Source organism: Nicotiana attenuata, unplaced genomic scaffold, assembly GCF_001879085.1.
Source record: "Nicotiana attenuata strain UT unplaced genomic scaffold, NIATTr2, whole genome shotgun sequence".
Classification (NCBI taxonomy): domain Eukaryota; kingdom Viridiplantae; phylum Streptophyta; class Magnoliopsida; order Solanales; family Solanaceae; genus Nicotiana; species Nicotiana attenuata.
Window position 1 is genome coordinate 274,531 of NW_017670434.1, and position 12,717 is coordinate 287,247.

Genomic DNA, 12,717 nt, shown 5'->3' on the forward strand with positions numbered 1-12,717 from the left:
CTACTATCGCTGCCAAAACTATTTTTAGTAGCAAGTTAAGGTCCGCCACTGTAAATAACTACTAGTAGCGACCTGTGTCGCTACAATATAATAAACCATGAAAGACTCAATATCTTTCTGTAGCGACTAAAGTCGCCGCAAAAGGAAGATTGGCAAATTTAACATAATATTTTGTGATAAAATAATGTCGCCACTAAAACTTATCTTCTCAAAAACTATATAATGACGAAATTATATATATTTCTGGTAGGAACCGAATTCTCTAAATTTAATGATTGTATATTCACATAAATTGAATACCAATATTAAAAGCAACCAATAATATTTTAAAATACCAAAAGAATTTCTCAAACTGAATATTATAAATATTTTCATTACTAAAAAGGTCAATTCATAATACAAAACTACACTTCATTATGCATTGTAATATAATTGTACGCATATACATATCTCAAAAAAGATAAAATATTAAGTGCCTTGTAATTGCTCCTTGGTCGACACCATCCTTGAACGATACTATTGTTTAAGTGCCTTGTCCCTGCTAAAAAAACAATATATATATATATATATATATATATATATATATATATATATATATATATATATATATATATATANTTGTTATGCATGTAAAATAGATATTATATAATGGTATTATACATATTATATACTACATATATTTGTAGTGTACTGTACACCAGAATTGTTATGCATATATATATATATATATATATATATATATATATAATGATATTTTTATATCAAAAAACATGCATAGAAAAACTTCAAGGATAACAAAAGGGTCTCAGCTGATTCCCAGTTTACTCTAGGTTTGCCCAAAGGTTTAATAGCTTTAAGGTTGCTATGTGGACAACTGTAAGTAAACCTAACCTTCCGATCGAGTTTTCTACTACCAGTTGATCAAGATGATGTAATTATAACTTGAATCCTTCTTTTGCAAGTCGTTAATCCTTTCACAAAATATCCTTTACTGAATCCATGATGGTTACATTTTATCACCATTCTGGTCCTCAGCTAGTATGTAAAAGAAGTGATACTTAAACAAAAAAGAATCCTACTTTTTCCAGTTATGCTACATTAAGAATGAACACCTGAATTTTTTCATGCCTAGCTCTTGCATTAGTCTAAGTCATCAGCTAGAATTTAATTAAGGGACTTCTTGTCAAAAGATTATGTTCCTTTTGATTTAGTTTAAAGGGGGTCTACTAAGTTTAAAGATATTGTGCTTCTTTTGAAGAATAAACTTAGATAGTCCCTCAAGTATGGGTATACAACTATCTTTGTCCCTTTTTTATACAACTGGATATAAAATATCGTTTATGTTTATAAAAGTGGATAGCTTTAGTCTACTTCTTGACACCGTTAGTTTTATTGTCAATGGCAACTGTTAAACTAAATACTAAAAGAATGTCATAGGAAATAAATGAGGACCTTTTCTTCTTTGCACTAGTTGTAGCCATGAGAAGGAAAATGAGTAAAGAGAATGTAACAAGATGCTCGTTAGTTTTCGGCACACACAGCATAGCATGAATTAGGATCAATATGAGGGAAAGCTAACTGCTTCTTCATTGTTCTTCATTCATTTTTTCTAAAAAAACAACCATTTAGGTAGTACTAATAGTTTTTTAGTTCCTTTGTAACAATAAGAAATTATTTTTGGACAACACATTTTATCACACAAAAAGAGAATGCAATTTTATTACCATTCACCAGCCATCATCTAACCAGTCAATTGAGGAATAACAGTGAATTTGGAAAATTTCAATGATGCCAATACTTAAGGGACTATCTAAGTTTATTCCTCTGCTTCTTTTTATCTAAAAAGAGTTATTTGTTTCATATTCAGGACAAACTTATGCTTCATTGGCATCTTGTCCACTCCCTCAATTCCATTTACATCCTTCTACTGGCCTCTTAGTCATGAATCAACACCAGGAGAAATCACACAAGTACTAACTAAACAGCAGCAGCAGCAGCCCACACAACTAAGGTTTGAAAAGAAATCGCAGCAGCAGCCCCTGAAGCAGCTATGGTACATATTTCACATAAACTAAGGTTTGCAAAATTCAGATTTCTTAAAAAACTAAAAACAGCCCAATAGTCTATTATCAACTAAGCCCCTGAAGCACAAGGTTTGCAAAAATCTGGATTTCACATAAACAAAAAACAGCCCAATAGTCTATTATCAAGAGGATGAAAGTTAAAGAAGGAGAAGTTGACAACAAGATAGGAAGAAAGTGACAGATGAATTGTCCCGAATGAAGGAAGAAGAAATGTCGAGAAGGAAGAAAAATTGTTAAGAAGCAGCGGAGGAAGTACCTGTTGTAGCATTCTGGTCATCAAACTAGCAAATTGTTCATGCATCCTCTTGTCCACTTTTAGATGGATCCTCTTGTCTACTTCTACACTTGAGTGTTCATGCTCCTCTGCCAACTTCCTTTGCAACTCAAGTTCCATATTTCTTTGCAACTGAGCAGCCATTTGTTCACGTTCTTCTTGCAACTTTCTATCCATCTCGGCTTACATCTTTTGACGCATAATTTCCATAGTGGAAGACACGCTGGACTCGATGCTTGCCTGCTGTATGTTACTCTTTTTAGGAGGCTTCTTTCCGTATCCTTTTCCGCGAACATAACCTGTTTTCTCACCAAGAACGGTGGATAAAGTCTCATCTCTAGTCATAGGATGCTCGATCTCTTCAGATTGTTGCTGAGTGACAACTTCTTGGAGTTGACCCTAGATTTATGCATAATCATTTACATCAAAATATTATAAAACACACTGAATGTAACTTATAGAAAGATAATAAGTCTATGATTTTAGATAATTACATGAATTTGTTGGGATTGTGGATCCACCCACACCAATTCTCCTTTATCATCCTTGCGTGTATGTTGGATCTCCCAAACTTTATCTGGTGTGTCTATTTCTCCAGTAATAGGATTTCACTGCAATATAATTTCGGACAAAAAATATATAAGCAAATATATAAATATGTAAATAACAAAGAAGCATATGTGATAGTAGGGGACTAAATATATTTTTATCGTAGATTCCTCTATTTCTGCAAAAGACTTTGTACCACAAGTATGCTTAGTTACTTGCTTTTCTCTATTTCTTTTGTTCCTCTCACTTACAACATGTAAGTAAACAGATTAATAGATCACCTTTCAAAGATGTGAATGGTGCCCTTTGGTTGGCAGAATCTTCAGGTATTAAGTTAGTACCTTAAAATCCTGACTTCCAAAATATTATATTAGGTATTTCCAGTCCTCAAGCTCAACATCTTCAGGTCGATGAGACAATCTTTCTTCATTAGTATTGTACTTAGAGTACAACCAGCTGAGTCGAGCTTTCCATGCTCTAAAAAGCCTTTGCATAGTGCTAATTACAAAGGCTTGAAACCTATGCTCTTGCAGCCCGTTGTAAACTTCAAATTTATCCTGACACTAAATGTAATATTATATTCGATATCCTAATCACATAAATAAACAACAAAAATTCTGGAAAATGTGGGATAACAACAGGCAGCCCAGCTTCTCAAAATTCTAGGCTTGATTTTGATGAAACTGCTATCAGAATAATGTTTTAAGAAAAAACCATTCAACATAACAAATTCAACTCAAATTACAGATACTTGATTTCAAAAGAACAACGTGCAGGTGAATGTCTGAAGAATATTTACTATACACCAAGGAGATTTCTCAAATACTTGATTTTAATAGAGACTGCATTTGAATAGTCAATCACCAATATAGGAGGAGTAATATTTTAACATCATCTCAAACTAAGAAAGAAGCCAACATAATTCTGCATATATTTGATTAGCACATTCAATCCTTCACACAGTGTTGTGAAGAGCGTGAAGCGAGGAAAAACGACCACCCCCATTTTGCTTAAAGCAAGAAGCGAAGCTCTTGATTTATTTAAGTGAAGCCAAATTTATAAAAAAAATATTAAAATAAATTCCGTTAAGAGGAAGGGGAGTATACCATTCTGTTAAAAACTGGACAGCATAAAAACAGTGAAAGAAGAACTTGGCAGCATTTCAATGAAGAGGAGAAGACTGAGAAAGAAGAATCAAAGGGAAAAAAAATTTGCCAGCACTTCGCTGCCATTTGGAAGGGAAGAAGAAGAATCCGTTAAGAGGAAGGGGAGTATACCATTCTGTTAAAAACTGGACAGCATAAAAACAGTGAAAGAAGAACTTGGCAGCATTTCAATGAAGAGGAGAAGACTGAGAAAGAAGAATCAAAGGGAAAAAAAAATTGCCAGCACTTCAATGAAGAGGAGAAGACTGAGAAAGAAGAAGAAGAAGAAGAAAGAGGAGGAGGAGGAGGAGGAGGAGGAGGAAGAAGAAATAGAAATCACATACCTGTTGCTGCTGGTCGTATGTTAAGTTGGAAGTGTACAAGACTTGGAACCCTGGTCGTCTCTTTCTCTCTGTTGCTGCTGGCCGTCTGAAGCACCTTTTGTTTGACCACTTTTTTTGAAGATAAACATCACATTATTTGACACAGATCCATCGTCATTCCTAGTTGGTTTATTAAACTTGGTTGAGATATCCTTCAAGTATCGCGAGCAAAATGTGAGGCTTTCCTCTGCCAAATAACCTTCTGCAATTGAACCTTCTGGGCGATTTTTGTTGCGAACATATGACTTAAGTGTTCGCAAATACCTATATAAAGTAACCCATTAATATAATATATGTCATTCTAAAACTATAGTATCGAGATTATTAAACAATAAATTACCTCTCTATAGGATACATATTATATTAAACCCATTAATATAATATATGTCCACCAAGCTTTGCCTCACTTGGCAAGTGAATTGGCAAATGAACCATGACATCAAAGAACGTCGGAGGGAAAACAAGGTGAAGTTTGCTCAAAATAATAGGAATTTCTGCCTCTAGGATATCAAGATCTTCAATCGTCAAGCACTTAGAGTATATATTCTTGAAAAATTTTCCTAAGGCTATAATTGGATCACACACTTCCTTGGGTAGCAAACCACGTATAGCTACTGGAAAAATATCTTGCAACAATACATGATGACCATGACATTTCAATCCATGTATCTTCTTTTCTTGTACATTGACACACCTTGAAATGTTTGAGGAAAAAGGCATCAGGAACCTTCAGATTAGCTAAGAAACTGCATGCCTTCAGCTTCTCTTCCGGGGACAATGCATAGCACGCTGCCGGTAACAAAATATTATTCCCATCCTCAATTGGATGCAACCTTTGTCTGATTCCAAGGTCCATCAAGTCATATCTACTTTTCAATGTGTCTTTTGTCTTTTCAACCATATTCATGGCAGTTGATATAATATTGTCAGACACATTTCTTTCGATGCATCACATCAAGGTTATGTCGTAACATAAGACTCTTCCAATAAGGCAATTGGAAAAAGATACTTTTCTTCTTCCAGTTGTAACCATTTTTATGAACATCACGCTTTCTCTTTTGTCCTTTACCAAAAGCCACATTACCCAAAGCTTGTAATTGCGCAAGTACTTCATCACCGGTTAAAGGGTTAGGTGCAACTCCCATTTCAACTTTCCCATCAAATAACGTCCTACTTCTTCGCCATGGATGGTCCATGGGAAGGAAGCGACGATGACCCATATAACACAACTTACTACGCAAGGAAGTCGATTATGTATCTTTATGACAACAAGGACATGCAAGCTTGCCTTTGGTTGACCATCCTGAAAGATTCACATATGCAGGAAAGTCATTGGTCGTCCACATGATAGCCACACGCATCAGAAAATTAGATTTTGAGTGTGCATCATAAGTCTCCACCCCGTCCCATAATTCTTTCAACTCTTCAACCATTGGTTGTAAATATACATTGATATCATTGCCTGGACACTTGGGGCCTGGAATAAGAAGTGTCATCATGAAATATGGATTTTTCATGCAATCCCATGGTGGCAAGTTATACGTAGCTAGTACGACTGGCCAAATACTATGATTAGAACTCATGTTCCCATAAGGTTGGAACCCGTCACTCGCCAAACCTAATCGAACATTTCTTAACTCAGCTGAAAAGGTGGGATGTCGTGCATCAAAGGATTTCCATGTTATTGAGTCAGATGGATGTCGCAAGACACCATCATCAACATTTCCCTCCTTGTGCCACCTCATCTTTTTAGCTGTTTCTCTTGCCATGTACAATCTTTGAAGCCTTGGTTTGATTGGAAAATGCCGCAAGATTTTATGAGCTACTTTCTTGCCTCCGTGTTCTTCGGACTTCCATCTAGACTTACCACACTTAGGACATGCTTGGACATCGGCATAATCACGCCAATATAAAATGCAATCATTCCGACATGCATCTATTTTGGTGTACCCCAAGCCGAGGTCACAAAGAACTTTCTTTGCTTCATAGAAAGAATTAGGCACAAATGACCCCTCAGGAAGAACTTCTTTAAAGAAGCTCAATAATGCATCCATCGATTTGTTGCTCCAATGGTTAAGACACTTCAAGTGAAGTAGTTTAACAACAAAAGACAACTTCGAGACTTTTTTACAACCAGGATAAAGTTCTGTCTCAGCATCTTCTAACAATTTGTAGAACTTTGTTGCATGTACATTTGGCTCTTCATTGTCCTCTGAATTATTATTATTATCCTCCATATTCGTATATCCACAAGCATCGTGAATCATTTCAGTAATATTATCCTCTTCAATGCTATCATCTTCTGCTTCATCACTAACTGCAGTATTAGAAGTGTCAACTCTAACTAACACTTCTCCATGCAAGTCCCACACTTTATAAGAATCCCAGAAACGCTTCCTCAATAAATCTCCTCTTACACCAACCCTTATCTTGAACGCGGTATTCATACACCCTTTACAAGGACACCGAATCATAGTGTTCACAGTTGGTTGACTGAATGCCCAATTAAGAAAGTTGTCTACTCCATCTCTATACCTTTGGTCGACTCTATTCTTTATATTCAACCAACTTTTATCCATCATATCTATTTTAAAAAATAAATAAATGATTACCAAATTAAAAGTGAAAGGATGATAATAATCAAAATATCTATAATAATTAGCATACCAAAGAAAGATGAACAAATCAAATCACTTATAAATAAAATAGAATTATTGTAGCAATTTTTTCTTCTCACACACCTTTTGATTAACAAGAAAACAATAGTTTCATAAAAAGAATTTATACACTACCACATAATATAAACACCTTTTTGATAAATAGAATGAGACTATATATAACAGATACTACGAAATATAATAGATACTACGAAATAAGAAGCTTTAAGTATTCAAGAAAGACATTTAATAAACTGCTCCTTTGCAATTCTTTTTAAACTTCATATCAAATGCAATAACAACAGAACTATGGCAAGGAAACTGAATTGAATGCCGACATGTAAAACGCCTCTCAAGAAGAAGATTTTAACTTACCTAGGAAAAGAGATAGCTGAGATTCTGTCAAGACCGAGAATCGACAATAACAACACCAAATACGCTACAAATGATTCTTTCTGTGTGAATTTTTTGGTATTCCTGTAGATTATCAAATGGCTTAGAGAAATTCGAGATAAAATCTGAGAATACAAAAGTGAAATTGCTGAAAAAATAATTATACCTAACTGCATGTTGAAAGTTGAAACTTTTGTCAGAAAGCTCAAGAAAGACCAAGGAGGGAAACAATCCCTATTCTGTCATTTTGTTGGATAATTCAACAAGAAAGTCCAAATAAACTTGAAGAATTGACTTGAATTCGAATGGAAAAATTGCTTTTTTACAAGGAATAGCCAATGAAATCATTTGTGCAAGATGCATTTGAACTGCTTAGCCACTTGCTCTCCATTACTAGCTGAAGCTCTTTCTAGCTAGTATCTTACATAAGCAAGCAGAAGATGCAGGTTTCATCCTAACTAAAGCTTCCAATATATGCCTAATCGGTGAAGTAGGCCAGAACACTGTTAAACAAACATACAAGGTGTTCAAACGACGCTGTTAAACTACAACTTCAAGTCTAGAAAATTGAGACCTCAAAACTCCATCTGTTAAATGTAGGGGCAGATGTAGAGTTAGAAGGTATGATTCGATAGAACCCAGTAGCTTTGGACTGTTATTTTTCTTTAAAAATTTATTTCCTAATATACAAATTATTAAGTTAGAACGTAGTAACTCAAAAGGGCTAAAATCCACAACCCACGATCCGCTCCGACATGCATATAAATAAATGTTTGTGTGGGTGGATATTAATTCCGAACACATTGTCACAAAGAATTAGGTGCAGCGTTACTTGCCTCTGATGGTTAGTATCAGCACAAAAAAATAACATAGCACAAAGGCAAATCAGTTGGCAAGAACTTGATATCAATTAAACTTAAGCCATTCTTGTCAATGCTAAAATTTAACAAAAAACAAGAACCCAGAAATTTACCCAAATAGTTTATCAAGAATTAGCACTATATATGGCAACAAGACAACACATAGTGAGAGAGAGAGAGAGAAAATGTTATCAGTCTCGTTGTTTAAAACAGGGTCTGATTTAAAGCTCTTGAGAAGGTGATCGTGAAGAACAAAGTAGCATTTTCTACTGATTCTTCCTCCACAACATGAAATCGATCGATTATCAACTTCTTTCCCCAAAAAAATGAAAAGATTAGGGATTTGAACATACCTGACAAATGAGATTCACATTTTGATTTGTGGGGTTTTGATTTGGATGAAATTTTAGATGAAGACCTGAGTTAATTTTTAGAGAGAGAGAGAGCAGCCGATATTCTCGAGAGAGTTTTGCTCTTCTGTTGTTTCACTCGAAGCTTTGTGGGTTCTGTTCCACAAACAAGTTTTAATTAGCTTATTCAATTTTATTTTCTTTATTATTTTAAATGTAAAAATCTAGGTTATATCACTGCCAGATACTTTTAGCGGCGACTTTTCCATAGTCGCCACAAATATTATGGAGCCAAAATTTTATTTTTAGCGGGACTGAAAATTTCAGCCATATTAGAGGCGACCCAAAATAAGTCACTGCTTAAAAATAACCTTCTACAGCGACTTTAGATGTCGCTGCTAATAATATAGCTGTTGTAGCAACCTATAGGGTCGTTGCTATAGGTCGCTGCTAATAATCCAATTTCTTGTAGTGTTCATCGGTATATTCCGCCAATGAATCTAGAACTACACATGGCCTGATTCCTGTAAAATAAGGAATATGTAGGAAACTCAAGACCGGAGTCCGGCCTCTATCTTTCAAAACATCCCATTCGGTCAAAATTGGCCATCATTTCTTTACCCGAAAACTCTTTCATCCTTCCCGGGTAAAGACGGGCAGTTGTTGATATCCAATTTTTTCTCATATATTTTTAATACATATATATACTTTCAAAATAGCACATATGCAGTTATAAGCATGCATAAACATTTTTTTTTATAATTTTTCTATAATTTTAAAAGCTCCAAATCAATTTATTTCTTCTCTTTTTTATTTATATCAATATCCAATAATTATCCTTTAAATTACTTTTGTGATGATTTAGCCATGTAAATTTATTATTTATGCCAAAATAGTATTTAAATATTTTTAGTGCATTTTTTGTAGTTATATTTACATTTTTAGGCTAAATTGCACATCTTTGCAATAATAGCCTATACTAATGTATAATTATATTATTTATGCATAAAATGGTCTTCCATATTTTTAAAATGTTAAATAACTATTTTAAATCATTTTAGTACACAAAGATATTTTTGGAATTCATTTATTATTTTTTTATAAATTATTTAGTTATTAAAAATGGCTATTTAAAATCTGTCCCTATTTTATTTCAATTTTGGCCTTAATTTAACCCAACACCCAGCCCAATTTTAAGCCCAAAATATACCCAGCCCAATACCCATCTGCCCCAACCTAATACTCGGGCAAATCCTGGCCGTTGATCATTGTGATCAACGGTCCAGATTGACCCTTACCTAAAATAAACCAAACGACCCCCCCAAACCCTCTCATTTCCTCACCAACCGCCGCCCTGAAATCCCTCTCCTCTCTCAAAAGCTCTCAAACCTAACCCTAATCGGACCTCGCCGTCACTCATCAATGGCTATCTATGGTGGCTTCTCACCAACCCCTAGGCCTCTAGTAACCTCTTTTGTACTGGTATCATCATCTCCAGAGTCCTCAAGGGACCAGGGTTAGTTTGCTTACATCTATGGCCATTTCTCGCCTGTTTCAGGTTGTCCTGATTTGATTCCGAGTGAGATATTTCTATATCTATGGGTTTCTAGGTTTGCTTCTTCATCTCTGTGATTGTTCTTCTAGAAACCTGTAACGACCCAAAGGGTCATCACTTGTTTCCTTACTCACCCTGTACTTCTGAGGCCCTGGAAACCTCATTTGGGGTTGCCTCGATTTGTGTGCGCAGTCCGGGCGCGTAGCCGGAAAGTTTAAATATAGAATTTGTGAGAAAAATGTTAAATATTGGTATTTAATTGATTAAGTTTGACTTCGGTCAACGTTTTGGGCAAACGGACCCAGACCTGTGATTTGACAGTCCCGGAGGATCCGTAGGAAAATATGGGACTTGGGTGTATGCCCGGAATCAAATTCCGAGGTCCCAAGCCCGAGAAATGATTTTTTGTGTGAAATTTTTTTCTGAAAATAATTAAGGAAATTGGAAATGAAATTTGATTAAAAGACTGTGGTATCGGGCTCGTATTTTGGTTCCGATGCCCGGTACAAGTCTTATATATGGCTTAAGTACTTTCTGTAAAGTTTGGTTGAATTTGGACGTCGTTTGACGTGTTTTGGGCTAAAAACTCTAAACTTGATGTTTTATGAAAATTGGAAGGAAATCCTGGGTCTTGAAGCCTAATTTGATGATTATGATGTTGTTTGGGCGATTTGATCGCACGGATGAGTCCGTAGGATGTTTTTGAGTTTATATGTATGTTCGGTTTGGAGCCCCGAGGGCTCGGGTGTATTTTGAGTAGGTCCCGGGAGGTCTTAGGCTAGAAATATCAGATAGTTGCAGGTTCAGGGAGTTGCAGGCACCCAGTGCGCCCGCGGTCGATTCCGCACGGTCCGCGCTGGAAGCCGCACGGCCGTGGTGCATTCTTGCACGGTCTGCGTGGCTAGGTTCAGAGGGCCAGTGGTTCAAGTCGACCAGCACGGCCGCGTGACTAATCAGCGCGGTCCGCGCTAGGAGATTCAGAGAGGGAATTTAGTCCAATTCCCCAGCGCGGTCGCGCACCAAAACAGTGCGGTCCGCGCTGGGTGGGTTCAGAGAGTGTGAATTTCCAGCTCCTCAGCGCGGCCGCGGTGCACTTTTGCGCGATCCGCGCTGAGTCTTCAGAAAGGATATATAAGGTCGGGAATTTCAGTCATTTTTCACTTTTTCAAAACCCTAAACATAAGAGGCGATTTTCCAAACGATTCTTCTTCTCCAAAACGATTGGTAAGTGATTTCTAACTCATTTTCTTTACTCCTTAACATCTTTAAATATAATTTCAACTTCAAAGCAAAGATTCTAATGGGGATATTTGGGAATTTTGGGTAGAACCTAGGTTTTCTAAAATTGGGGGTTTTGGACCTCAATTCGAGGTTCGATTCCAAAATAAATTATATATGTGAGTTCATGGGGGAATGGGTAATCGGGTTTTGGTTCGAACCTCGGGTTTTGACCATGTGGGGTTATTTTTGACCTTTTGGGGTAAATGGATGAAAAAGCTATAATTAGACATTGGGTTTGATTTGTTTAGCACATATTGATAACGTGAAGTCATTATTGCATAGATTTGGTTGAGTTGGAGCCGAATTCGAGAGGGAAAGCGGTTGTTGAGGATTGAATTGGCCGTGGAAGTTTGAGGTAAGTGTTTGGTTTAACCCTAGCTCGAGGGATTAGGGGTTGAGTCATAATTGCTATTTGATTTGTGTGGGGTACAACGTATGGGCATGGTGACGAGTATCCATGCGTCGGTGTCAAGCATGACCGTGAGTCTTAATTTTGCTAATTGTGTACCCTTGTTTGATCCTATGAAAATTGCAACTGAATAATGATATTAGTTGTACCAAGGAGAAGTTGAATAGGATTGGTTATAGCTGACCCTCCCTTGTTGGGATGTTTGACTTACTGTGATTATTCCCTTACCGGGACCGTATTTGTGTACTGTGTTGAAAGTATAGGGAGCGGCTGGTACGCCTACCACAAGTGATATTGAAATGGGAGCGGGTGGTACGCCTACCACGAGATTCATGAGAAATGGGATCGGGTTGCACGCCTGCAACAAGATGAGTTGAATATGAAGGTTGCCTTGTCTTTTCATTATTGTTAGAAGTTAAAAATGTAGATGTACGTACCATTATTCCCGATATTTTGTGCTATCTGTCACCCCCTGAAGCATGTTCCCCTCCCCAGCTTAAATTGTTATGTTCTTGCTATTTCTTTCCGTTGTACTTGCATATATATATCTGCACAGGTTTAGGTGGCGTCCAGTCTAGCCTCGTCACTACTTTGCCGGGGTTAGGCTAGACACTTACCAGCACATGGGGTCGGTTGTGCTGATGCTACACTTTGTGCAATTTTGCATAGGTCCGGGTTTCGAGCAGCAGCAGCAGCAGCTTTAGCACGGGAGCCTACCTTCAGTCCGGAGAGACCCGAGGTAGCCTTGCAGGCGTTCGCAGGCCCGACGTCTCCTCT

General features: G+C 36.7%; 1 long non-coding RNA gene across 8 annotated transcripts; it reads right to left on the reverse strand.

Annotated features, from left to right (window-relative positions):
- Nucleotides 1–343: 343 nt before the first annotated feature.
- LOC109239345 lies at nt 344–8,841 on the reverse strand. 8 transcript variants are annotated; one of them, XR_002069880.1, is made up of 8 exons: nt 8,699–8,841; nt 7,652–7,724; nt 7,468–7,569; nt 4,397–4,699; nt 3,189–3,470; nt 2,853–2,969; nt 2,341–2,757; nt 344–541 (listed from the first exon to the last, which is right to left on the reverse strand). It is a non-coding gene; the product is annotated as an uncharacterized LOC109239345 (long non-coding RNA). The 8 variants fall into 8 exon arrangements; XR_002069879.1 differs by having other exon boundaries at nt 7,652–7,988; XR_002069881.1 differs by lacking the exon at nt 7,652–7,724 and having other exon boundaries at nt 3,189–3,464.
- Between the last annotated feature and the right edge of the window lie 3,876 nt (nt 8,842–12,717).